This window comes from Triticum aestivum, chromosome 3B, assembly GCF_018294505.1.
Source record: "Triticum aestivum cultivar Chinese Spring chromosome 3B, IWGSC CS RefSeq v2.1, whole genome shotgun sequence".
Classification (NCBI taxonomy): Eukaryota; Viridiplantae; Streptophyta; class Magnoliopsida; order Poales; family Poaceae; genus Triticum; species Triticum aestivum.
Genome location: NC_057801.1, coordinates 297605462 through 297631299, shown reverse-complemented (window position 1 = coordinate 297631299; position 25838 = coordinate 297605462). Strand labels below are relative to the sequence as shown.

General features: G+C 48.0%; 1 long non-coding RNA gene across 1 annotated transcript; it reads right to left on the bottom strand.

The window, feature by feature from the left end:
- Nucleotides 1-17192: 17192 nt before the first annotated feature.
- On the bottom strand, nucleotides 17193-21099 carry LOC123069773 (uncharacterized). The gene is made up of 2 exons (XR_006432954.1): nucleotides 19433-21099; nucleotides 17193-19265 (listed from the first exon to the last, which is right to left on the bottom strand). It is a non-coding gene; the product is annotated as an uncharacterized lncRNA (long non-coding RNA).
- Between the last annotated feature and the right edge of the window lie 4739 nt (nucleotides 21100-25838).

Below are 25838 nucleotides of genomic sequence, written 5' to 3'. Positions count from 1 at the left end.
TATATGAAAAATGATCAGAAAAATCCAATCTATCCATCTGTACTATTTTCATGCATGATCAAACAAGTTAAATTGATGTTTTAAGCAGAACAAGGAAAAGCACTTTAAAAGGCCATGTTTGAGTTTGAAATTTGAATCTTTGATTCAAATTTGTTCAAACCCTTCTGGTTTTAGTTGCATTAGCCCAACCCACTCATATTGCCATGTTTCATGCATGCATCATATTGTTGCACATTGTTTGGTGATGGTTGTGTATCGGTGTCCTTTGCGACAGGTTCTGCCTCCGAGGAGTACCGTGATTACCCTAACGAAGAACCGTATCAGTGCATCGAACCATCAGGCAAGCAACCAACCATTTGATCATATCGATACAATCCCATGTTCTCGCTCCTGCTCTCTTTTACTGCATTAAGACAACGCGTTTCAAACTGCTGTGTGCTACGGTAGTTGAACCCATTTTCCTCTGCATGACCTGTCATTGCCACAGTAACTAGATGAAACCCACTAGCATGTGTAGGAGTTGCTTGAGCCATATGTATGTGTTGTTCCTACCTTGCTATGCCTGCTATGCTTAGAGTCGTGTCAGGTCTGGTTCATCTGGGTGATGGGCTAGAGTGAAATGATTATGTCGGTAATGAGAGTGGTGTGGTGAACACGATTTGGTAAAGGTATCGATGAGAGGCCATGTAGGAGTACATGGTGGGTTGTTTCATTGAAGCCGACCTTAAGCACTGAGATCTGTATGGTGATTTAAGAATCAGCTACTACCATGCATTGGGCCCGAAACCAATGGACCCTCTCGGCTTCTTATTCACCCTAGTTCTCCGTCCAGGAGTTGCAAGTAGTTTCTGGAGTTTGTAGTCTACTGGAGGCCGTGGACAGCGCTGACCGTAGGGGTGGGCTGTGATGCGGTAGGTACGTGGCCGGGTGTACCGAATACCCGTTAGGTATCTCGGGAACCCTGTTCACATCGTTCGGGGCCGTATGGGAAACCTCGGCCGGACTCCCTGCGGATGGAACCTGAATAGGCGATAAACCTGGACTGGAGGCTTAGGTGGTTAGGTAGGTCGTGGCCGACACCCACGTTGGGCTTCCGCTTGAAGGTTGCCGAGTACATGTCGTGTAAACGACGGTAAGTGGTGGGAGCGTGTATGAAGAAGTACACCCCTGCAGGGTTAACATGATCTATTCGAATAGCCGCGTCCGCGGTAAAGGACTACTTGGTTGCCTATACAGTTCATAGACAAGTAAATGGAAACTACTAAAAGCCTCAAGATAAGTGTGAGTGCCGAGGATGGCTCTTCCGTAGGAAGACGGAGGCGGATCCTCGGTAGTGTATTGAAGTGGTGAGTAGTGGACTCGTGTGCGCAAAACCATTTCAAGTTGAGGTATCGTAGGATAGCCTAGCCAAGAGTCAAAGCTGGCTTGCTGCAATAACTCCACCAACCCTTCTTGATACTGTGCATGTATGTAGGATCTGATGTAAGTCTTGCTGAGTACCTTTGTACTCATGTTGCTATAATCTACATTTTTACAGAAGACGCTGCAACCCCTTCTGATGGGTTCTATGTAGACGTTGACATCAACGAGTAGGCTAAAGGCCCAGGTGGTGACCCTGAGCTTGTGAAGGACCACGTAGTATAGCTAGGCTTCCAAGCCTCTTTTATTTTACTAGTTGTCTGTACTCAGACAATGTACTTCCGCTGCTGGTTTGTATGACTGTATGACTTGAATGCTGGGTCGTGTGACCCGTATCTTTGTGTATGCTATGTATGGCTCCCTGAGCCTTAAATAAAGTACTTGTGTCGTAGAGTCATGTTGTGATGCTTCGTTGTATTTGCACATATCGAGCATATTGTGTGTATGATTGAAATGCTTGGTATGTGTGGGATCTGACTACCTAGTTGTTTATCTTTAGTAGCCTCTCTTACCGGGAAATGTCTCCTAGTGTTACCGCTGAGCCATGGTAGCTTGCTACTGCTCTGGAACACTTAGGCTGGCCGGCATGTGTCCTTCCTCGTTCTGTGTCTGTCCCTTCGGGGAAATGTCACGCTTTGAGTACCGGAGTCCTGTTAGCCCGCTACAGCCCGGTTTACCGGAGTCCTGCTAGCCCAGTGCTACAGCCCGGACCCACTTGCTGATGACCGACACGTTCGAAGCTGGGTCATGGATGCCTGTCCCTGTAAGTCTGTGCCACTTTGGGTTTACGACTAGTCATGTCAGCCCGGGCTCCTTATCATATGGATGCTAGCGACACTATCATATACGTGAGCCAAAAGGCGCAAACGGTCCCGGGCAAAGGTAAGGCGACACCCGTGGGGATACCGTGCGTGAGGCCGCAAAGTGATATGAGGTGTTACCGGCTAGATCGATGTGACATCGAGTCGGGGTCCTGACAGCGTTGGCATCAGAGCCGGACTGCCTGTAGGTTCTCCAAGCCAAACTGGTCGATGTCGGGTCTAGAAATTCTTTAGTTATATGTAGGGGAATTGTTTGTGGGTTGGAACGTAAGGCTCTTTTTACTCCTCTATCTTGTGACATTCTGATCTGAGTCAGTCCATTCTTCCACCGGGGGTTAAGGAATTAGGATCTATTCTCTCTATCAGGATCACGTGTTACTAATCAGTAGTACCTTATAGGTATGATGGATACAAGCCTAGTTCAGTTCTTTTACCACATTATGTTGTTAGAATGGATTCAGAACTTTGATATGATGATGTTGAGTGTGTATGAAATCCTTTGTCAAATGTCTCAAAATCCTTCTTGAGCATTTACAGCTGTTATGCTGCCGAAATTTTGCTAGAAATTCTAATGCCTTTGCATTATGATTATGATTTCAGATGGCCACTCGCGACCTCAATCAAGTGGTTCGCCTGACTCGATGCCTAGATGTACCCGGCCATACTGCCAAGTTGGTCAGGGTAATGACTGAGGCTGGATACCGTTGGTATCCTGAGTACACGGTCGAAGAGCAATTTCGGGACTTCAATCAAAGCCAGTATCTCTGCACTGTCCGGATATTTCCATCTTATCCTGGATCCACCGAGCCCCTTCACTGCTCCTATGGACTCGGGGTTACTATTGAGATGGTTGTGCAGGACGCCGCCTACTCTATGATGACCATCATGCGAGTCAGATCTGGTCTATTTCGGGATTCTGATTTCCGGTATATGCCAGGATCACTTCCGGGAGCACAAGGGTATCTCCAGGCTATCTATGCTGACCCCACCCAGGAGGATTCACGGACTCGCACCACTGCTGAGATGCTCGAGGATAAGGACCGTGAAAATCGGGCCTTGAGGTTAGAGCTCTTCAATACCCGTGCTGACCACTGGGCCACTTTGACTCGGTTTGCACCGGCGGTGCAAGCTGGATATTCGGATATGCGCGATCTCTATCCCGTGAGATCTGCTCTGCCAGACGTGATGGGTTGGCGTGATGTAGGAGGCATCACCCCACCTCGCGGTCCCCGCAGGCCACCGTCTGTTGGTCCAAGGCCTCATCCTAGCCCCTATGGTCCACAAGCTCCGCGAGATCGTCTGTTTCCGGATGATCATGTTGAGCTTCCAGGCTATGGAGGTGACTTCTACGAGGACTACTACGGATCGGTCCGAGTTAGTGGTCGTATCACTAGTTCGCACTAGATCATGTTGAGCTTCCAGGCTATGGAGGTGACTTCTACGAGGACTACTACGGATCGGTCCGAGTTAGTGGTAGTATCACTAGTTCGCACTAGCTGTGTCGTCTATCGTCCTGCGTGACTCGTGGGATATGACCTAGTTTGTACTCTTTCCGGAGGTGTAGAAAAATAATGTATAGGAGCTTGGGATGCCTCCGATGAGATGTAATCCTCTTTTCACCGTAATAGTACTTTGTTTGGTCTTGTACTAAACCCTGTATGGTGTGTATGACGATGGAATAAAAGAAGCAGTTTCTGTATCTACCATGTCATACGGATGATCATCTTGCATTCCGAGTTATTCCTTACATTTTGTATCCTATGTTGGAATTTTATCATCCTGACTAAATCATTGTCTTGTTTACCTAGGATGGTCAACACGCGCGCTAACCCTGCTTCTCAAGAGCAGGCCTAAGGCAGTGAAGTCAGGGATGCAAATCTGCCTCATCCTCCTTCACTAGCCGAGGTTATGATGGAAGCTGAGAGAAACAAGCGGGAGACCAACCGTTTGTTGGAGCGTATTGAACAGAATACAGCACACCATCAGAGGACTAACGTGGTGTCACTCAGTGATTTTATCAAATTGCATCCACCCACGTTCCACCACTCCGTCGAGCCTCTCGACGCTGATGACTGGCTTCGCAGTATCTCTCACAAACTGCGTTCCGCGCTGGTAGCGGAGGCTGACAAGGTCACCTTTGCTGCATATCATCTTGAAGGCCCCGCCAGTCTATGGTGGGAGAATTATGGAGCTATGCGCCCAGCGGGCCATGTCACTACTTGGGCTGAATTCAGCGAGGCTTTCCGTGAACATCACATTCCGGAGGGTCTCATGGACCGTAAACGTGAGGAATTTTGCAGTTTCACCCAAGGCCGACTTTCTGTGGATGTTTACAGCAGGGAGTTTGGTAACCTCGCACGATATGCAACTGAGGAAGTGTCTACTGATGCCAAGAAGCAAGCAAGGTTCCGTAAGGGCCTTAGTCCTGAGCTTCGCCGCGACCTCCGTCTGCATGAGTGCACATCTTTTCAGAAACTTGTCAACAAAGCCATCAGTGCTGAAACTGGTCAGACTGACTATGACGCAACACGCAAGCATGGCCGTGATATGGGTTCCTCATCCGGTGCTGGTCCTCAGAAGCGCCGCGTGTGGGTACCCAACACCGCCCTGCCACCCAGGTTCACACCGAGGCCATCTTTCCAGGCGCCTCGCCCTGTTCAACAGTCTGCTCCAGCCAAGCCCTATGTGGGTCCAGCTAACAATGCTCCTCCACGTACCAGTTCCGTGACTTGTTTCAAGTGTGGGGAATCTGGCCACTATATGCGTGAGTGTCCCCAGACCAACCCCAACCAGTCTGCTAAAGCTGTTGGCCGTGGCAAGCCGACAGGGAAAGTGTTCCACGCCAAGCCGGTCACCGCTTCACGTGGCCATGTCAACTGTATCTCTGCCGAAGAAGCTCAAGAGGATCCCAACGTCGTTCTCGGTACGCTTCTTGTTAATTGCCACCCGGCATCTGTTCTTTTCGATACAGGAGCCTCTCATTCTTTTATATCCGAAAATTATGCTCGTTTGCATAACGTTGCATTCTGTGACATGCCATCCACTATGGAAATTTCTACTCCCGGGTCTAGATGGCAGACCTCTAGGGTAAGTTATGGAAATGAAATCCAAGTCGACAGACTTGTTTTTCTTGCATCTTTGATAGCCCTTAAATCTTCAGATATTAATATCATTCTGGGTATGGACTGGATGTCGGCTCATCATGCCCAAATTGATTGCTTCTCTAGGACTGTTCAACTCACTCACCCTTCGGGCAAGATAGTCAATGTCTTGACCCGATTAGCCAAGCGACAGTTATATTCTCTTAACGCTAGCCCTTTGCCAGACCTTGAGGACATTCCGGTAGTCCGTGACTTCCCGGATGTCTTTCCAGAGGAATTGCCAGGTGTTCCACCTGACAGGGATGTCGAGTTCGTAATAGACCTCATCCCAGGAACCGTTCCGATTGCTAGAAGACCTTATAAGATGGCACCCCTAGAACTAGCCGAGCTTAAGAAACAACTCGATGAGTCCTTGAAAAAGGGTTTCATCCGACCTAGTTCATCTCCGTGGGCTTGCCCCGTCCTCTTCGTCAAGAAGAAGGATGGTACGGACCGGATGGTTGTAGATTACCGACCTGTCAATTTGGTCACAATCAAGAACAAATATCCGCTTCCCAGGATCAACGACCTGTACGATCAGCTCGCTGGATCCTCAGTCTTCTCCAAGATGGATTTGAGGTTGGGCTACCATCAAATCAAAATCAGAAACGGGGACATTCCTAAGACGGCCTTTGTTACTCGTTATGGCCAATACGAGTACACCGTCATGTCCTTCGGTTTAACCAACGCTCCAGCCACCTTTTCTCGGTTAATGAACTCAATCTTCATGGAGTATTTGGATAAATTCGTCGTGGTTTACCTCGATGATATACTCATCTACTCCAAGAACGAGGAAGAACATGCCGAACATCTAAGGCTAGTGTTGAAGAAACTTCGAGAGCATCGCCTTTATGCCAAATTTTCTAAATGTGAATTCTGGTTGTCAGAAGTGACCTATCTGGGTCATGTAATATCTGGTAAAGGTATTGCTGTTAACCCTGAGCGAGTTCAAGCCGTCCTTAATTGGACTCCACCTGAATCGGTCAAGCAAGTTCGGAGTTTTCTGGGCTTAGCGAGCTATTGTCGTCGCTTTGTCGAGAACTTCTCCAAAGTTGCTAAACCTCTAACCGAACTCCTCAAGAAAGATAAGAAGTTCGAGTGGACTCCACAATGTGAGCACAGTTTTCAGGAACTGAAAAGACGCCTGACCTCTGCTCCCGTACTGGTACCGCCAGACTTCTCCAAGGACTTTGTTATCTACTGCGACGCCTCGCGACAAGGACTAGGTTGCATTCTCATGCAAGATCGACACGTAATTGCTTACGCTTCACGGCAATTGCACCCACATGAGGAGAATTATCCTACTCATGATCTAGAGCTTGCAGCCGTAGTCTATGCACTTAAGACCTGGCGACATTACCTCCTCGGTAATCGTTGCGAAATATTCACTGATCACCAAAGTCTGAAGTACATTTTCACCCAACCGGATCTGAATCTCAGGCAGAGACGTTGGGTTGAGTTGATCACAGACTTCGACTTAGGAATAACCTACACCCCAGGGAAAGCCAACGTCATGGCTGATGCGCTAAGTCGTAAATCTTATTGTAACAATCTGATGTTACAACAAAGTCAACCGCTTCTCCATGAGGAATTTCGGAAGCTTAACCTTCACATTGTACCTCAAGGTTTTCTTTCCACCTTGGTGGCAAAACCTACCCTTACGGATCAGATTATCAAAGCACAGAAGGTAGATCCGGGAATTTCCCGCATCAAGAGAAACATCCAGAAAGGAATTGCGAATTGCTTCTCCGTTAATGATCAAGGGGTCGTATACTTCGGGAATCGACTAGTGGTTCCCAAAGTGCGCAACCTGAGGCGTTTGATCCTTAAGGAAGCTCATGAATCTCCTCTCACCATTCATCCCGGTAGTACTAAGATGTATCAGGACCTACGCCAGAGGTTCTGGTGGACTAGGATGAAAAGAGAAATTGCTCAGTATATTGCTAATTGCGACGTCTGTCGTCGTGTAAAAGCAGAGCATCAACGGCCTGCTGGCACCCTTCAACCCTTAGCTATTCCTGAATGGAAATGGGATAAAATTGGTATGGATTTCATCACCGGTTTTCCCAGGACCAAGAGAGGGAATAATGCTATTTTCGTCGTTGTCGATCGTCTTTCCAAAGTAGCCCATTTCTTGCCTGTTCGTGAGAGTATAACCGCTAGCCAGCTGGCAGACTTATACATCTCCCGAATAGTGTCCCTCCATGGTGTTCCTTTGGAAATCAACTCGGATCGAGGAAGTCTTTTCACCTCTCGATTTTGGGAAAGTTTCCAAAATGCTATGGGGACTCGTCTCTCCTTTAGCACCGCTTTCCACCCTCAGTCAAGTGGTCAAGTGGAACGCGTCAACCAGATTCTAGAAGACATGCTTCGAGCCTCTGTTATCTCATTCGGAATGGACTGGGAGAAGTGCCTTCCATTTGCCGAATTCGCTTACAACAACAGCTATCAATCTAGCTTGGGTAAAGCCCCTTTTGAAGTTCTCTATGGACGACGGTGTCGAACACCCCTTAACTGGTCAGAGACCGGGGAAAGACAATTCTTTGGCCCGGATATGATTCAGGAAGCAGAAGAACAAGTTCGTATCGTTCGTGAAAAGTTGAAAACAGCCCAATCTCGTCAAAAGAGTCAATATGACCGAAAACATAAGGCTATGACTTTCGAGGTTGACGAGAAGGCTTATCTTCGGGTCACCCCTCTGAAGGGAACCCATCGTTTCGGTATCAAAGGCAAATTGGCTCCTCGTTACATTGGACCTTTTCGCATTCTCGCCAAACGAGGGGAAGTTGCCTACCAATTGGAACTACCTCCGCACCTCTCCAGAGTCCACGATGTCTTCCACGTTTCTCAACTCAGGCGTTGCTTCTCGGATCCTATCCGTGAAGTGGACCACGAAACGCTTGATCTCCAAGATAATCTTACATATCGAGAGTACCCCATTCGTATCCTCGATCAGACCGAACGTACCACCCGACGTCATAATATCAAGTTTCTCAAAGTTCAATGGTCGCACCATTCTGAGGATGAAGCAACTTGGGAAAGGGAGGATCGTCTTCGACTTGAGTATCCCGCCTTCTTCCCGGAGGAACCCAAATCTCGGGACGAGATTCTTTTGAGTGGGGGTGAGTTGTCACACCCTAGCTAGTCATGCATCAGAGTGTGTGCATCATGTTTAAAATTCCATTTAAATTGAAATGGGGATTTGTGAAACCCTCAGAATCATTTCTGAAAATGATCCAAATAAAAATTTCTCCAAAAAGGTCCAAGAAAATGCTCATGTTGCTCTCTGAAAATATTGGACAGAGATAAAAATCAAACCAATATTTTTAAGAGCTCATAGGTATTTATTTTGGGCATTTGGAATTAATGCATAAATATTTGCATTGGAAATATATTAGTTATATATATTAATATATGTCCAAATATTATGCCAAATATAAAGGAGCTCTGGAATAATATATCTAGCTCCTGCAAAAATTGGCATAAGGTAAATAAATGATTTAATATATTATTTAAATCAAAACAAATGTCAGAAAATTAAAAAACAGAAATAAATAAAAGGGAGAAGCTTACCTGGGCTCCTCCCTGTGCAGCCCAGCCAGCTGGCCGGCCCAGCCAGCAGGCGGCCCAGCCCGCCTCCCTCCTCTGTCGTCTTCGTCCTCGACAGAGGGAGGGGAGTGTGGCCGGCGCGCGCGCGCGCCACCGCGCCACGCCACCTCCCTCCCTGCCTGCCTGGCGCCCTTCTCGTCGCCCTCGATGCCCCGGACGACGCCACGCCCTCCCCCCTGCTCTCTCTCACTCTCCCTCGGTTCCTCCCTCCTCTCCCTCGCTCTCTCTCTCACACGGCCGAACACCACCATCGCCGCCGTTCGCCATAGCAGCCGTCACCGGCCACCCCTCGCCCCTCCGTTGAGCTCAGGAGCTCCGCCTCGACCCCCTCTTCCTCCCCACCGATCCACGGGTCTCCGGAAGCCCTGCATCGCCGCCACGTCGCCGTTCCCCTCCTCGGCCACCGGAGATCGTCGCCGTCGAATCGGGAGCTACCGGACGTCCCCGAGCCCGCTAACCATCCCTGCAGCTCCGCGGTGAGCCACTGACCCGATTCCCCCTTGCCCCGTCGTCCCTAGCATCCCGTAGCTGCCGCCCCCTTGAGCTCCGAAGCTCGCCGCCGCCGTGCCTCGTCGCCGTCGTGGCCACAGTCACCGTAGCGCCCAACCGAGCACACCCACGTCCTCACCGCACCGCGTAGAAGCCGTAGGTGCCAACCCCGCATCTCCGCAGCCGTTGTAGCCTCGACCCCGAGCTCAACCGAGCTCCGGCAGCCGCCACGGTCGTCGCCGTCGTCGGTACCGGCCACCTCAGGCGCGGCCACCACCACCGTTCGACGCGCGGGAGCAAGGGCTCTCCAACGAGCCCAAGCACGGCCTCGCCCGTGCCCTGTAGCGCGTTTCCGCATCGCGCCGCCGTCTCGGGCCCCGCCGGCGTCATGTCGCCGGTGGGTTTGACCTGTCTGACCTGGGGTTTGACCCCCCCAGGGTCACTGACGCGTGGGCCCCGTCGGCCAGGTGGTCAGATTAGTGCTAATCACCGATTAATTAACCCCCCTGACACTGACCAGTGGGCCCCAGCGCCACTAACCCCTAATTAGGATTAATTTAACCCTGTTAAACCCCCCCTGTCACTGACGTGTGGACCCCACACGTCAGGTTTGACCTCAGCCAGCCGCAGTTGACCACTGACGTCATGCTGACGTCATGCTGGCGCAATATTTATATTTCTGGATTTAATTTAAATCAGGAAATTCCAGAATATTATTTAAACTTCAAAAATTCATAACTTTTATTCTGTAACTCCAAATTAGACAAATTATATATGAAAAATGATCAGAAAAATCCAATCTATCCATCTGTACTATTTTCATGCATGATCAAACAAGTTAAATTGATGTTTTAAGCAGAACAAGGAAAAGCACTTTAAAAGGCCATGTTTGAGTTTGAAATTTGAATCTTTGATTCAAATTTGTTCAAACCCTTCTGGTTTTAGTTGCATTAGCCCAACCCACTCATATTGCCATGTTTCATGCATGCATCATATTGTTGCACATTGTTTGGTGATGGTTGTGTATCGGTGTCCTTTGCGACAGGTTCTGCCTCCGAGGAGTACCGTGATTACCCTAACGAAGAACCGTATCAGTGCATCGAACCATCAGGCAAGCAACCAACCATTTGATCATATCGATACAATCCCATGTTCTCGCTCCTGCTCTCTTTTACTGCATTAAGACAACGCGTTTCAAACTGCTGTGTGCTACGGTAGTTGAACCCATTTTCCTCTGCATGACCTGTCATTGCCACAGTAACTAGATGAAACCCACTAGCATGTGTAGGAGTTGCTTGAGCCATATGTATGTGTTGTTCCTACCTTGCTATGCCTGCTATGCTTAGAGTCGTGTCAGGTCTGGTTCATCTGGGTGATGGGCTAGAGTGAAATGATTATGTCGGTAATGAGAGTGGTGTGGTGAACACGATTTGGTAAAGGTATCGATGAGAGGCCATGTAGGAGTACATGGTGGGTTGTTTCATTGAAGCCGACCTTAAGCACTGAGATCTGTATGGTGATTTAAGAATCAGCTACTACCATGCATTGGGCCCGAAACCAATGGACCCTCTCGGCTTCTTATTCACCCTAGTTCTCCGTCCAGGAGTTGCAAGTAGTTTCTGGAGTTTGTAGTCTACTGGAGGCCGTGGACAGCGCTGACCGTAGGGGTGGGCTGTGATGCGGTAGGTACGTGGCCGGGTGTACCGAATACCCGTTAGGTATCTCGGGAACCCTGTTCACATCGTTCGGGGCCGTATGGGAAACCTCGGCCGGACTCCCTGCGGATGGAACCTGAATAGGCGATAAACCTGGACTGGAGGCTTAGGTGGTTAGGTAGGTCGTGGCCGACACCCACGTTGGGCTTCCGCTTGAAGGTTGCCGAGTACATGTCGTGTAAACGACGGTAAGTGGTGGGAGCGTGTATGAAGAAGTACACCCCTGCAGGGTTAACATGATCTATTCGAATAGCCGCGTCCGCGGTAAAGGACTACTTGGTTGCCTATACAGTTCATAGACAAGTAAATGGAAACTACTAAAAGCCTCAAGATAAGTGTGAGTGCCGAGGATGGCTCTTCCGTAGGAAGACGGAGGCGGATCCTCGGTAGTGTATTGAAGTGGTGAGTAGTGGACTCGTGTGCGCAAAACCATTTCAAGTTGAGGTATCGTAGGATAGCCTAGCCAAGAGTCAAAGCTGGCTTGCTGCAATAACTCCACCAACCCTTCTTGATACTGTGCATGTATGTAGGATCTGATGTAAGTCTTGCTGAGTACCTTTGTACTCATGTTGCTATAATCTACATTTTTACAGAAGACGCTGCAACCCCTTCTGATGGGTTCTATGTAGACGTTGACATCAACGAGTAGGCTAAAGGCCCAGGTGGTGACCCTGAGCTTGTGAAGGACCACGTAGTATAGCTAGGCTTCCAAGCCTCTTTTATTTTACTAGTTGTCTGTACTCAGACAATGTACTTCCGCTGCTGGTTTGTATGACTGTATGACTTGAATGCTGGGTCGTGTGACCCGTATCTTTGTGTATGCTATGTATGGCTCCCTGAGCCTTAAATAAAGTACTTGTGTCGTAGAGTCATGTTGTGATGCTTCGTTGTATTTGCACATATCGAGCATATTGTGTGTATGATTGAAATGCTTGGTATGTGTGGGATCTGACTACCTAGTTGTTTATCTTTAGTAGCCTCTCTTACCGGGAAATGTCTCCTAGTGTTACCGCTGAGCCATGGTAGCTTGCTACTGCTCTGGAACACTTAGGCTGGCCGGCATGTGTCCTTCCTCGTTCCTGTGTCTGTCCCTTCGGGGAAATGTCACGCTTTGAGTACCGGAGTCCTGTTAGCCCGCTACAGCCCGGTTTACCGGAGTCCTGCTAGCCCAGTGCTACAGCCCGGACCCACTTGCTGATGACCGACACGTTCGAAGCTGGGTCATGGATGCCTGTCCCTCTAAGTCTGTGCCACTTTGGGTTTACGACTAGTCATGTCAGCCCGGGCTCCTTATCATATGGATGCTAGCGACACTATCATATACGTGAGCCAAAAGGCGCAAACGGTCCCGGGCAAAGGTAAGGCGACACCCGTGGGGATACCATGCGTGAGGCCGCAAAGTGATATGAGGTGTTACCGGCTAGATCGATGTGACATCGAGTCGGGGTCCTGACATGACGCCAAAGTGGGAAGGCCCTTATCGGGTAACGCGAGTCACCAGGCCCGGCGCACTTCGGCTGGAGACTGAAGACGCCATTCCAGTGAGCAACTCCTGGAACATCGATCATCTCTGCAAGTTTTACCCATAGGGCATGGTTGCCGGGCCTCCCGGCAAGGCACCCTTTCGTACAAGCCTTGCTGGCAAGGCATGTAACCCTCTGTACAAAGCCAGGCGCAGAACCTGAGCATAAATAAACGATGTGCTGGCACCCTAAGTTATAGCATGCATGCTGGGTTGAGTCTCTTCCTGAGTTTGTGTTGATAGTGCTTAGCAGTGGCTAACCCCTAGCTTAGAGGTCGAGAGCGCGCCTCTCTGTTCTTCTCTGTCTTTGTTTGTTCACATGGCACGAAAGTATCCTTGCCGAGCTATTTTGGAAGAAAGGGAACGGACCGGCATCCAGACCCCGGCAAGCCTGAGTTGTCAGGGGCTGCAAGAACAAAGATCCATCCGCGGCAAGCCAAGGTTGCTGGGGGCTGCAGATCCAGATAAGTTCTCTACCCTCTATCATGCATTTCGTTATGGACTGGGATAAGTGAAATCCCGTTCTATCTCTGAGCTACCGCGCTCCTCCTTTTCGGCACCCAAGGATTATCCATTGGGTCTGAATTTGGTCGTAGCCGCAACAGCAAAGAAGAGGAATGGGGAGCCTAAGCCCACCTCATCCCTTCCTCCGCCAAAGTGTGAGAAAGGTCGAGCGAAGTGGGGAGACGGCAAGGCCTGTTGCCGGGCGAAAAAAATGTTTGTCCTAAGAGACAACAAGGATTCACTCCTTGTCGTGGATTCATCCCATGAACGAAAATCCCGACAAACATCCCTTTTTCATTAAAAAAACATCCCGTACAGGTACAGTTCATACGAAATGAAAAACATGAACAAGGGGATTACAAGTTCTAAAGCTAACAAAGGCCCGAGGGCTTACAAGACTAAAAATATATAAGGTGCCCGTAATCCCTTTCTTGTCCCTCTCCTCAGGAAATAGAACAAGAAAGCAGAAGGGAAAAAGGGGCGCCTGGGCGAGCGACGAGTGGCAGAAGACACCAAGAGAACATCTCGATGGCCGCCCAAGGGCTGGATGGTGATGGCGGTGCCGGAGGCAGAGCTTGAAGACGAGGCGGCAGGACGTCAATACGTGACGAAGGCGTCGCTGCCTACGTACTCCGACTTGGTGGCCTTGCCGCCCGCCCTCTTCCTCTTCCGCAGCCTCCCAATGGCAGCCACCCAAGGAGACGACCCCGAGAAGTTCAAGGAGCCGGCGACATGGATGATGGGGTCGCCGGTGACGCTCCGAGCGGCGCCCGACAGCTAGTCGGACCCGTCATCCTGCCGCCCGCTGCCCTCGTCGTCGCTACCGTTGTCTTCCTCGCCACTCTCACTTGAGGAGGAGTCTTCATCATTAGAGGAGATCTCGACGCAGCACCTCACGCGGGTCCCAAAGTGCCCAAAGATCTTGACGGAGAGAAGGCCACCCTCCATTAGTTTGAAATGGAGAGTGAGCCCATCCGTCAAGCTGTGGAGGCGAGCGAAGGTCTTCCACCCTCGATGAAGGTACATGATGTGAGGGGCGGGGAACTCGACGTCGGCCAATGTGCCGCTGTTCCCACAACCCCTCATGTGCAGCCACAACGCCTGCGGCGGATCCAGCTCCATCTCCCGCGCAAATGGAGTCGGGAGGCAAAGGCGACGGCGTGGTGGCTGGCGCAACCTGACAAAGAATTCGCAGGGGTTGTCTCCGGCGTGGCCCTATATCGGGGGAAGGGCTGCTGGCGGGGGTGAGGTTGATATGCCACCGCATCCTCCTCTCCCTCGAGCACCGCGACGGCCTCGACCCAGCCCCCTCCCCCTTCCTCTAGCGGCCGGCTCCGCCACTATGAGCTCTTGGGGAGGGACGATGCGCTGTCTGGCCGAGACCCTCGACGCCACCGATGATGCATCGCCATGCCCCCTCGCCATCGTAGAATAAGAAGGAAAGCTGGAATGGGAAGAGGCAAATGGCGAAGAGTTGAGAGGCACCGTTCCTCCCGCTCCCCTCTTTATAAAGGGGCGGGGGCGAGGCTCGGCCGCCCACTCTCAGCCAATCCTGCTCGTTGAAGTAACAGCAAGCGGGGCCATCGACCGCCCTACCCGCTCCACTGAAGGCGCGTGGGAATCAACCCGCACGCGCACGACTTCCACGTCTCGCGCGCCTGCCATTTGCTCTGCGTTATGCATGCAGTGAACGTGGCGCAAGATGCGGGCGCAGTGCGACGCATGGAACAATGGTTCCCAAGCGAGGGCAGTAAATGGGAGGCGGCCCTTCGGTCTCGAAGAGACACGCAAGCTGCCTCTTTACTGTCCACCACGAAGGTGACGCCAGCACGCCCATGTCATGCGCGCGCACGACCCCCACGTCGCGCGTTCAACACAGATCATGGGGAAGCGCGGCGGACGGAACAGTGGCCGCCGTGAAAATCTGCCCCAACCGCCCGTGCACCGTTCTAGGCCTGGCCCAACAACGTGCTGCGCTTATGTATGGCCCAGGCCCGGGGGCTCCTGTCGGTGTACAAAAGTAGGGGCTCTGCTTTTGACCCCTTTACTTGTGCACGGGCAGTCAGAGCCTCCCAACACGGCCACACATAATAGGGCAGGAAAGGTAAGCCGGAGAGAAGCCGAAGCCACAAGGCAAGCAAAGCAACGACAAGGATCAAAGCCACAAAGATCAGATGGACAGAGCAGGTTTCCCTAGAAAGGACCCTTTCCGGGGAAGCCTCAGCGGCCCCGGCAAGACCCTTGCCGGGGGAGCTCGCCCCCACCAGCCGAGCAAGCCACCTTTGAGCCCACCAATGCTAGACGAATGTGTCGGGACAGGGCTCGGGAGGCACCTCCGTGGTGGCATGCAGATCTTTGTCAAGACATAAAATAGTCAAGATCAAATGAGGATAGGAAAGCAACGATCCTCATCGAAGAAGACCACAAGACCCCCTGCAAGATCCTTGCCTGGGACGCCTACGCACCACGGCAGGACCCTTGCCTGGCCACCTGGCAAGACCCTCGCCAAGCGCACCGGCAGGGCCACTGCCAGGCCTGCGCCAGCCAAGTTTTCACCGTTGTTCCCATGCAGTTGCCGACCCAACCAGCTGGGCAGGCACCTGCGTGGCAACATGCAGCCCTTCCTGGAGGCTCCACCACCGCGCCACCTCAGCTGCCTGCCTCCCTACATGGCACCGCATGCATCGCTGGCCAAGGTGTCTGTCGAAGCAAGGAGCGGCGACAGACGGGACAGGCCTCGCTCCCGTCCCCAATAAAGCGAGAGTGCACCTAAGCCGTGCAGTAAATGCGCTTTGTCCTGTAATACGAGCGATAAGCTTGCAATGCTGTAGCACTTTCCACCTCCTGTGTGCCACTATGGCAGCCCCTTTCGCCTATAAAAGGAGGCCCATGGCGCAAGGACAAAGGATTCGGCTCTTTTCAACCTCGTAGCACCTAGAGCTAGTTCGAGAGCTCAAGAACACTAAATACATCCACCAAAGCAGGATCGTAGGGTTTTACGCATCTTTGCGGCCCGAACCTGGGTAAACCCTCCTTATGTTGCCTACTAGTCCTGCTCTTCTCAGGATCCCCGCGCCCTGAAACCGTAGAACGGATCCCAGTGATCCCATAGGTGTCATTTCCCACCGACATGACTGGGAATGCCTTGTTCTGTACTAGTCCCGAACAAAGAATGTGGTGAGGTCTATGAGCTCATTTTCTATTTTTAAGTACTATATTCTTGTGTCTTACTGTACTCTGTTCATGTAGAACAAGTGCTTAAACCTGAAGAACAATTGTTCTAACTAGTGGACCCGTTGCGCCAAATGGCGCAGAGGCACACTAAAACCATGTTCGCAATGAAACAAAACCCCATGGTTTAATCCCCCTCTAATAAGAAACACCGTGAAATAGTTTTTTATAATGATATGAATATACATTGTTTAACTTAATGTACAGAGTCTAATTTAAAAAAAATACATGTCTTGGTATGAAAAAACCAAATACAATTTTCTTTCAAAATATGTACAATAAGTTTTTAAAAAAAACTTTGTCTTTCTCGGTAAAAATAGGTTTTAGCAACAACTTAGGCTAGAGTGAGTCTCATTTAAAACCACGAGCACATTGAAAATACTTGTATTTGTTAGTAACTTTAAGTATGAGCAACCACTCAGGGTACCAACGCAAATCCTTCTAATAAAAAATTAATAAGGATTTTTTTTCTTTGCAAATATATACGAAAGCGTGCACAATTTATAATCAGTCACATTTTCGAAGATGAGACTGGAGTAGCTAACACTATGCATTTAAGATAGCATATATGAGATAGGAATGAAGATTTGGTTCTTTAGGGATTCACCAGATTTTGGTATACACAGACACAAACCAAACAAAATTAGATCAGTGGGTCCAAAAAGTTGAGCCTGCAATTCGAAAGTCTGAGTAGTAGTCAACTTGCATAAAAAAACAGGTAAACATAGGCGACACAATAAAATGTACTTAATACATGATATAATTTACTCAATTAGATAGAGTAATTTGGTTCTATACAAAAAGTAATTTCCTCTTTTGTGTAAATAACCTAGAGACCACCCACTTGTGATGAACTCTTTGTCCTTTTGAGTTGAATGGCACAGCTCCTGCCCTTTGTGGCAAAGAAACGACTCTACAATACCCATGTCAAGAGAAGAAGATCATGTGATGCATCTCAACCTATGCAGAAGTATGTAAAAACCATACATGCTAGCTACATATTTTCATAACCTCGCAAAGTGTAGGTAGCTGCTGAGAGGCCATGTACAAAATAATTCACAATTGGCAACAAAGAAGAATGCCATATGTTTCCTATACAGCCATAAAACAAGTGGCAGAAGACCAACCAGAATTAGGTGTTGCCATGTAGTTCATGAGCTAAAGTTGAGCATAATATAATTAAATTGGCCCCAAGCAATACAACAACTTTATTAAGTTGTACATTTATGGAGAATAAAAAATAAGAGGTAAAACAACAAAGAAGCTACTGGACGTACAGTTCAGATTGGGTGAAAAATTGGTTCCATCGTCACAGACTGATACAAGGATTAAAAACAGATTAAAGAACCAGATGATGATATTTTGTTTGGCATGGAGAGAAGTGAACACACTTGTCAACGCTTTATTTCTAAGTTGAATTTACAACATGGGCGACATAATCAACCAACTTATCGATATAGTAGCTGATATGCCCTTGCTTCGGCTGGAGCTTTCTTTGAAGAAAGGAAAGCCCACATAATGAAAAATGAGTCGCTAACTTGACAATATTCCCCTCCAATTTGTTTTGGCTGAGGGATTACCTTAATATATGATGCTGCAGTACACCTATTTTTCTAAATGAAATTAAGCCTACCACTTCCAACTGTCAAATTTCAGTTCATTTCTAAACGCTGCATTCTACTTATACAAGCACATCTAATATTCTACTATATATCCTAGATTATTGTTACCTTACTAAGCTCTTAACTATTATTAGTTTATAATGGAAATAAAGTACCCAAATACATCCCTTATTAAATGACATTACAACCTGCAGTGGTGCATGTGTACTGATATGTTTGCCCACATGTTGTGAAGCATGGAACATGACAAGAGAAATGCAAAGGATGCCCAACGGAACTCTTGCTCCATGGCCTTATTTCTACTTTGGTTGCAGACTTGGAGTCCCAATTAGATAAACCTTTTGTACATCATGATTTAATAAATAACTTGAACGTACTTTTAACCTACTAATGAACACTACCTGGGCACTATTCAAATCTAGAGTCAAAACAGAAGACACTAATCAATTCCCAGGATTGACAAATGTAAACCAGCGACAAAAGTGAAGAGTGCTACATCTCAAACTTGCTGATGTGTGCTACATCAATATGGAAAGCACCAACAAAATGGCTCTCACATTATTCAGACAACATGTATAGGATAATGTAGCAGTACATGTGTGTGAACAGAAACCAAGTTCATTATGGAAAGTACAAACAAAAAGGCAGTAAAAGGTTTTTCAATTTTATGTTTAGTAGTTCAGGCAGCAAGTAAATCCGTCCATTTTTCAGTTCAGGGAAATTCCAGACAATTTAGAAATGCCTAATTATTTTATATCCAATACAGAAGAATTGGCAGATTATCCTCAAACTACATTCTTTGCAGTTATAATATAATAAAGGCTATACAATGCAGAGAAATAGGCATGCTAATTAATAAGTTTGGTAACCAAGCATAAAAGAAGCTCCCTACAAAAATACAGGCCATAGGAATGAAAATAGAAAAATCAGTAAACATGTGGCAGAAAATGCAGCGTTGACTTTAGACATGATGACTACAACCAGTGACACTTATTTTATGTTGGATAGGAAACATGAAAGAAAAACAAAACCTGAGAATAAAAGCAATGCTTCTATAGTTAACTTTAAAGAAAACACAGTTATAGATGAAAAAGCTCAACATTCAACAAAGATTGCCGGTTCGATACCTCAGATGTACTAGAAGCTGTTTCCATTTTACTCTGCTCATGTTTCTACAAAAAATTCATATGGCTCTGAAAAGAAAAATAGCAACGTTAAATGAATATTTTGGAAGTTTATCATACGAGTCATGTCAATAATGAACTTTAAAAGATTCTAAGCCTGCAATAATCTTTCTGCCCAAAATCACTATCTGGCTGCAAATAAGCATGAACATAGAAAGCGGCAGTCAATTAGGCACCTGAAATGGCGAGCTTGCTAAGAAGTTGCTGGCATACTGGTAAGCACAAACACCTAGTAAGTGGTAGTAAGTTAGGCACCTGAATAAGATCAAGCTTCACAAGAAGTTTCCATTGTGCAAAATGTCTCTAAGCATCATACAATTATGTGTAAAGCATCTTCTGATCCTGCAATCAACAATGTGACCTTATTCCGTAGATTGGATCAAAACCTTTCTCGGTGATTAATAGGCTGGAAAGGGTAATTGCCAAAGGTAGTACTTACGCATGAAAGAAAATAAATGGAGGAAAACGACATGAATTTCTTCAGCCTGAGCAAACACCGCAAACAAATTCCAATAACACAGAGGAGTAAATGGTCCACGTGGGAGCTTCATTAGGCAAGCAACCTAGCTAAGAAATATTTATTGCGTCCCTACTATGTGGTCGTACATGAAGCATCAAGAACACACATGCAAAAGGCTAGTTCTAACTGAATTTCGCTTTCAGTTGGCATTTCCTCAAATAGTCAAGTGCACCTATTCGTATTTGGCTATCAAAAATATGAACACCCAAACATACCTGATGGAATCCATATTCGCACGGAAGTGGTACGCTAAGCTCGGTGATGCAAGCATGGAGGCGGTCATTGCTTCCATACAGCCTGGGGTACCTCTCGATGCACACGTCGAGTGTCCACGTGAGCACAGTGCCGATGGTGGAGCTGAGCGCTCAGTCTCCGCCTCCGAACGCCTTGCCGTGGCTGAAATAGGTGCTGGCCGAGTGGCTCTCCGACAAGGCCCCGACGTACACCATCTCCCTCTAGTCATACTTCCCGAGCACGCCATGAGGTTGTCCGGGGACAGCACAGTGTCGTCGTCCACGAGAACAACCAACCGCGCACCCCCGCCTCCCACAAGCCGTACGGCCTCGGCAGCGATGCGTGTGATCCGGAGCCCAGAAGGGTGGCCCGTCGGGTTGGTGTACATTCAGCGTAAGGTGTCCTCGGACACCCGGTTCGGCGGGAGCTAGTCCTCCCCGGCAGCGCTGGGCCCCAGCGTTCCGAGCACGCTAGCGTCGAGCCAGACGTGGCCGCGCATGGAGTCGGGATCACACCAGAGGCGGACATACTCGCGGCGGCATGGCCAGAGGTTCGCCGAGCCCGCGATCCCCAAGACTATGCGAGCGAGCGAGAGCGGGGAGGACGTGCCACCGGCTGTGCACCATCTTTAGCCGTCAGAACCTCACCTTCCCTATAGATCCATGATGATGTTGCTCCTTCCCTATCGCTAGCCTCTCCGCCACCCCGTGAGGCGTCCGCCGCCCGGGTCTCCGGCCTCTCTGCTCCAGCCCACACCGCTGGCCTCTTGGCCCTCCCCTGCTCTCTCACATCCGATGCCTTGCCTCCTCTTCTCTTCCTCTCTTTATCCCTCTTCTCCTTCTCTCTCTCCCTCTCATTTTCTCTCTCCTACGCACCACCACTGTCGTCCTTTGCCTGCAAGGCAGCACCGTGGCGGGGATCCGGGAAGGAGGAGGGGGCAGAAGGGAGGAATGGTGCAGCGCCTGTGAGAAGGAGGAGGAGGCACCGCATGAGGAGTGGGTCTGGATCGGGGGTGCGGTTATCTCCAATCCCTCTCCACATGCATCTCCCCAACCCTCTGCAGCTGTCGTAGGACACAACTCCCCACGATGCACGACGCACGATGCGGGCACCGCGTGAGGAGCGCTGCGGCAAGAGCAGTTGACTGTGACTGTGAAGATACAGCCACCCAAGTCGACGAGTGGGACCAGGATCAGCATCGGCCCACCCATCATAGGAAAAGCACTTACGCGGGTGCAGAAGCCAGGTACATACGCGCCGGCCAACCCCTTCACTGCTCGCCCACAACGCACGACGTGGTCTGCCACATCAAGCCACACGATGCAGCAGGAATGGCTCACGCGAGAGATTTTAACCCAGCCAATCCAAGGCCTAGCAAAGCCCACCAGTCATCATGCACCAACAAAACAACGCAGGTCAAACCGAACTGTAAAAATCAAACGACTGGCACACAAGCATTGGCGTGACCAGGTCTGATCGAAGGGTCAGAACGATGCAAAATCGAAGGAGCGCTCGGGTGGGCGGGTCGTCCAGCCTCCTTATATGTTAGAATTTAAGATACCATTGCTATCAAGCATACTGCTTTGCTCTTTTATCACTGTATTTACTCATACAAACTTATTTTTAAATTGAAGGACCCAATCGAAACTCCAATGGCACAGTAGGTATGTTCACACATGTTTGTTTAACAGGTTTGCTCTTTTCAAATGCTCTCTTGATTTCAATTTCAATTGTGTATACAGTTGACTTCTCATATCATGCACATTACTAGCATCACAAAAGGGCCAATAGGGTTGTTGTACATGTAGACCCGTGGTACCCTTCTGAAATCTTGTTGTGCCGTGTAGTTTCCCACGCTTTGTATTCTTTCACTGCTGATTTGTCTTGAACTGATATGATTTGAACCGTGACTCTATTTTGATTTGGCAAGACAATGAAGTGACCATAGGACATAGATATATGTTTGTTTGATGCTTTTATTATGTACTACTACTTGGCAATAGAAGACATGGTAGTTTAATCCTATCCACCTTACTAATGAACTGGTTCACGAAAATGAGTTTCATATACTAGTACATGATAAACCGGTTATGTGTCTGCTTGTTTCTTCTTTTAGAATGCTGACAGAATATTGGGGAAGAGTGCCTTATTAAGCACTGGTAAAGGAAGTAATGCAGATAAGGTTCAGGATAGTGAGACATCCTTGTTGGTCTCCAACAAAGCTGATAAAACACCTAAGGAAGACTATCTTGAAGACAGTGAGACAACCCCAAAGTCATGTCTTAGTTTAGTGTTTGAGTTATTAGCCACTACCGCTTGCACAAGCTATTCAAACTCACGATCTAAATCAGTCTGGTTTCTTGAGTCTCAACTACAAGCTAAAATACATCGATCAGCTGTGCTGCGACAAGAAGCGGAAGGACTGCGAAAGTCCCTGGAGCATTCAGATGCATACTTTCTGGTGCAACAACAAGCGTTGGAGGATTTTAGCGGCAAATAGGACAAAAAGCTTATTGCCAGCATGGTGGATACCCAGGATAATGTTTCTTGAGCTCTTATGAAGTTGTTTCAGTTATGCTCTTGTTTTGCTGCCACGTTTATTTGCACTGGTGGCTAATTTTGACGGCCAGTGTATGAAATATGTTGCTTTGTTCCCTATATTTGCACTGGCGGAGAACTTTTATGCCTAGTGGATGTAATATGTGTAATAGCGGTAATAGGCTAGCGTTAGTTGCTTGATTATTTATTTCCTTATTGTCTTGTTTAGTTGTTTGTGTGTAGTCATTGTAGTTCTTTTTCCGCGTTTTTCTAGTGTCCACAGTAACCTATTTTTGGTAACTAGGCCACAATATTCATGGCAACACACGGACTATTGTAACCATGGGCCTCCCGCGGGCCATATGATCCATGGGCCTTCTATGGGCCGTAGGATCCATTGGTCTTCTATACGGGCCGTAGTATCCATGGGCCTTCTACGGGCCATAGGATCCATGGGCCTTCTACGGGCCGTAGGATTCATGGACTTTCTACGGGCCGTATGATCCATGGGCCTTCTACGGTCCGTAGGATCCATTGGTCTTCTATGGGCAATAGGATCCATGGGCCTTCTATGGGGCATATAACCATTTCTCAAATCATTGGTCATAATATTCGTGGACCATAACAGGCCGTTAATAGGTCGTATTTGATAACTCTATGAAAACAGCCCAAAGGGTTTTTTTGGACATGAAAACAGACCAACGGGTTAACGGGCCACAAATGGGTCGAATGAAACCACGGGCTAAATTTGGCCCACAAACGGAACAGGCCAGTAACGGACCGTAACTAATAGAATTCTAGAAATGAGCCTAAGAATAAATGGGCCCTTATAAGGCCGAAAGTTAACACGGGCTGGAAACGGCGGACGGAATAATGGGCGTTAATGGGTACAAAGCGATACACTGTTCATTATGGACAGTTTCATCTCGGGCCTTTAATGGGACCATAGTTACGTAGGGCCTCATATGGGCCGAAAGACATCACGGGCCATACATGGGCCAGAAGTTACAACGGGCTGAAATCATATTGGATGGCCCAGATGAAGCTACTGGGCCTAATTCCGATAGGCCATAACGGGCCGGGTGTTAGCGGGCCGTAAATAGGCGATATACGAACAGACCATTAATAGGCTTTCCGTGAGCCGCCCCGTTACCTTTTGACCATGTCAAATAAGCCGGCCTTTTCACTGGAATGGGCCTCTGTTGGGCCGTGCCACGTGTCGACATATCATAGGCGCCTCCTGTCCAATGAGTGGGTGACATCTGTCCCAACGGTGAGCTAACACGTGTTTCCTCCGGCCAATGAGAATATTACACGTGGAAAATCCCCATTGGTCCGGGCTGTTAATGAGTTACTGGATCCAAAACTGGACCCGATAGCTTAACGACGAGCCATTATGGTGGATGCCACATGTCGGTCATCCTTGACGAAAGCACTTCTATGATGCGCGATTTATCCACATGGAAGTGGACACTTCCGTGATGATAATTTTGGTAATGTCATGGAACACTTCTACGACAGCACAGGTATGACTATCTTGATTATGTCATAAAATCGTCTTGGATGTACATGCATGATAGAAAATGTGACCTACTGTGACAAACACGTATCATGACGGAAGTGTATTTTTTTGTAGTGTTACCAGAGTCCACCTCCGTGACCAATAGGCTAGTAGTGTTGAGATGGTTTAGGCGCCGTATCCTCTTTTGTTTTGGTTCTATACCAGCTTCGCTAGTCTCGGTGCCGGTTCAGCGCTGGTGTCGGTCTTAGTGCCAGTCTCGGTGCCTTTCTCAATGTCTGAAGAAACTGATAGGGAAACCACCAATCTTGCACCTCAAGAACAACCCAGGCCAGCTGAAGCATCTTCTGCGCCTGAAGAAACTGAGAATGCCCACGGAGACTACATCAGTCATGCCTGAAGAAACTATACCAACTTCATCCTCTTATCCTCCTGCAAAATCTACAAATGTGAAGAAAACAACACTTCCTACTGCATCAAAATTGAAGAAAACTAAAGCTACGGAGAAGGAAGCCGCAAAAAAATGGAAAGCATCACCCTCTGCAGAATCCTCAGCTCCCAAGAAAGTGAGGACTTTGACGAGCTATTTCAATGAACCAATCGATGTTATTCCAATTTCTATTATGCCATCAAAGGAATTAGTTCCGTTTGGTGTGGAATATGTCATTCCTAATAATGACAATGATGAAGAAAATCCTTCTGCTGCTTCCTCAGAGTAGATGGATGAAGAAATTGAGGTGGAAGTTGTTGTTTCAAGACCTCTGGTATTATCGCCTATGCCTCAGTTCTCTGCTGAAGAGGTGGAGCTCGAAGAAATTGATGGAGATGTGGATATTGACTCAACCACCCCAGTGCTAAATGATGAATTTTTGGAAAATCTTCACCCAGATTCTCTAATTGCCACACCTCTCCATGAAATTCCTCGTTCCCCTGTGCAGACTGAAGAAATATTGACAGGTTCTCAAGGACTTCAAACTTCTCTCCAATCTATTCTTGAAGAAATTCCAGCTGCATCAACTATCAAAATGGAGAACCAAACTGTTGTTGATGAAACAACTGCTTGAATTCCTGAGTTTGCTGCCCCAAAAGTTGTGACTCAAGAGGTTGTGAGGCCTACTACTACAAATCCTCAGCCCAAACCTCAAAATCCTAAGTCTGGCACAAGGAGGTAGAAATTCAACAATGCCGATTTCTTTGTTGAGCATCATTTCTTAACTGATGAAATCCTTGTGACTCAGTAAGATTAAGGTGCAAGAGGTTTTGGACTGCAAGTCAGATAAATTTCTATGCCTCTGTTTTGTTTGACAAGAACAAAGTCTTCCAGCACCGTCAAATTCCTCATGTGGATAGGGTTAAGGAAATATGCCCTAGAGGCAATAATAAAGTTATTATTTATTTCCTCATATCATGATAAATGATTATTATTCATGCTAGAATTGTATTAACCGGAAACATGATACATGTGTGAATACATAGACAAACTTAATGTCACTAGTATGCCTCTACTTGACTAGCTCATTAATCAAAGATGGTTATGTTTCCTAACCATAGACATGTGTTGTCATTTGATTAACAAGATCAAATCATTAGGAGAATGATGTGATTGACTTGACCCATTCCATTAGCTTAGCACTTGATCCTTTAGTATGTTGCTTTTGCTTTCTTCAGGACTTATACAAGTTCCTATAACTATGAGATTATGCAACTCCCGTTTACCAGAGGAACACTTTCTGTGCTACCAAATGTCACAACATAACTTGGTGATTATAAA